Below are 2785 nucleotides of genomic sequence, written 5' to 3' on the forward strand. Positions count from 1 at the left end.
CCCGCCTCGCTAGTTAGTTCGGCCGCTCGCGCGCTCTAACGCCGCACCCGCCCCCAGCCCGAAGCACCTCGCCGCCGGCGAGCTCGAAGCACTCGCCCCCGCCCGTTCCAGCCCCTCCGGCCACCACCGTTGGACGCGCGGCGCCGAGCCGCGTCGAACGCGCCCAGCCACGACCCCGCAAACCCACTGTGCGTGAAACCCGCGCCCCTCCCGAGCCGCGCGGCCGCCGTTTTGGTCGCCGGAGTTGCTCCGGCGCCGGCCCCCGACGTGGCCGGCCTGGGGCCACCCCAGGGCCACTGCCAGTGGGCCCCGTTGACTGGGTCCACCCAGTCAACGTGCTGACTGGGCAGGCCCAGCCACTTACATGCGGGCCCCGCCGCAAAAATAAAAAAAGAAAAGAAAAGGAAAATGTTTTATAAATAAAAATAATTAATTAATCTAATCACTCACTGACAGGTGGGCCCAGTAGTTAATTAACTAAAAATTAATTAGTTTAATCTTCTGTTAACCCACTGTCTATGACAGGTGGGTCCCCCGTGTCAGTTTTGACCAGTCAACCGGACTGTTGACCGCTGACGTCACTCATACGTCATGCTGACGTCATATCCCTTTTCTGTTAATTAAATAATTCCAGAAATTCAAATAATCTTTGAAAATTCATATCTTTTAAACCGTAACTCGGATGAAAATGTTTTCTATATGAAAGTTGCTCAGAATAACGAGACGAACCCGAATACGCAGTCCGTTCGTCCACCACACCTCCCTAACCTATCGAACTAGCAACTTTCCCCCTCCGTTCCGTCTGTCCAAAAACGCGAAACATCGGGAATACCTCCCGGATGTTCCCCCCCTTCACTGGTACCACCTACTGTCGCGTTAGGGCACACCTAGCACCGTTCATTGTCATGTCACGCATCGTCATGCTTATGTTTGCATTGTATTTACTGTTTCTTCCCCTCTTCTCTCCGGTAGACTACGAGACCGACACTGCTGCTGCCCAGTTCGACTACGGAATTGACGACCCCTCCTACTTGCCAGAGCAACCAGGCAAGCCCCCCCCTTGATCACCAGATATCGCCTACTCTTCTCTATTCTGCTTGCATTAGTGTAGTGTAGCATGTTACTGTTTTCGATATCCTATCCTGATGCATAGCCTATCCTTGCTACTACTGTTGATACCTTTACCTGCAATCCTACATGGTTAGTATAGGATGCTAGATTTCCATCAGTGGCCCTACATTCTTGTCCGTCTGCTGTGCTATACTATCGGGCCGTGATCACCTGGGTGGTGATCACGGGTATATACTTATATACTACATACATGACACATGTGATGACTAAAGTCGGGTCGGCTCGTAGGAGTACCCGCAAGTGGATCTTTGTGGCGGAGCGACAGGGCAGGTTGAGACCGCCTAGGTGAGAGGTGGGCCTGGCCCTGGTCGGCGTTCGCGGATACTTAACACGCTTAACGAGATCTTGGTATTTGATCTGAGTCTGGCCATTTGGTCTATACGCACTAACCATCTACGCGGGAGTAGTTATGGGTATCCCGGCGTCGTGGTATCAGCCGAAGCCTTCTTGACGTCAGCGACTGAGTGGCGCACGCCGGATTGGACTGGAACGCCACTAGGCTAGGTCTGCTTCCGGCCGCGTACGCAACGTGCAGGTGTGCATAGGGCGATGGGCCCAGACCCCTGCGCGCATAGGGTTAGACCGGCGTGCTGACCGCTCTGTTGTGCTTAGGTGGGGCTGCGACGCGTTGATCTTACGAGGCCGGGCATGACCCAGGAAAGTGTGTCCGGCCAAATGGGATCGAGCGTGTTGGGTTATGTGGTGCACCCCTGCAGGGAAGTTTATCTATTCGAATAGCCGTGTCCCTCGGTAAAAGGACGACCCGGAGTTGTACCTTGACCTTATGACAACTAGAACCGGATACTGAATAAAATACACCCTTCCAAGTGCCAGATACAACCCGGTGATCGCTCTCTAACAGGGCGACGAGGAGGGGATCGCCGGGTAGGATTATGCTATGCGATGCTACTTGGAGGACTTCAATCTACTCTCTTCTACATGCTGCAAGTTGGAGATGGCCAGAAGCGTAGTCTTCGACAGGAATAGCTATCCCCCTTTTATCTTGGCATTCTGGAGTTCAGTCCACTGATATGCCCCTTTACACATATACCCATGCATATGTAGTATAGCTCCTTGCTTGCGAGTACTTTGGATGAGTACTCACGGTTGCTTCTCTCCCTCTTTCCCCCTTTCCTATCTATCTGGTTGTCGCAACCAGATGTTGGAGTCCAGGAGCCAGACGCCACCGTCGACGACGACACCTACGACACTGGAGGTGCCTACTACTACGTGCAGGCCGCTGACGACGACCAGGAGTAGTTAGGAGGGTCCCAGGCAGGAGGCATGCGCCTCGTTCGATCTGTATCCCAGTTTGTGCTAGCCTTCTTAAGGCAAACTTGTTTAACTTATGTCTGTACTCAGATATTGTTGCTTCCGCTGACTCGTCTGTGATCGAGCACTTGTATTCGAGCCCTCGAGGCCCCTGGCTTGTATTATGATGCTTGTATGACTTATTTATGTTTTAGAGTTGTGTTGTGATATCTTCCCGTGAGTCCCTGATCTTGGTCGTACACATTTGCGTGCATGATTAGTGTACGGTCAAATCGGGGGCGTCACAAGTTGGTATCAGAGCCGACTGCCTGTAGGAATCCCCCTTTCCACACTCCTTGGCCGAAGTCGAGTCTAGACATTACAAAAACTTTTACTAACATGG

The sequence above is a fragment of the Triticum aestivum genome, chromosome 4D (assembly GCF_018294505.1).
Source record: "Triticum aestivum cultivar Chinese Spring chromosome 4D, IWGSC CS RefSeq v2.1, whole genome shotgun sequence".
Classification (NCBI taxonomy): Eukaryota; Viridiplantae; Streptophyta; class Magnoliopsida; order Poales; family Poaceae; genus Triticum; species Triticum aestivum.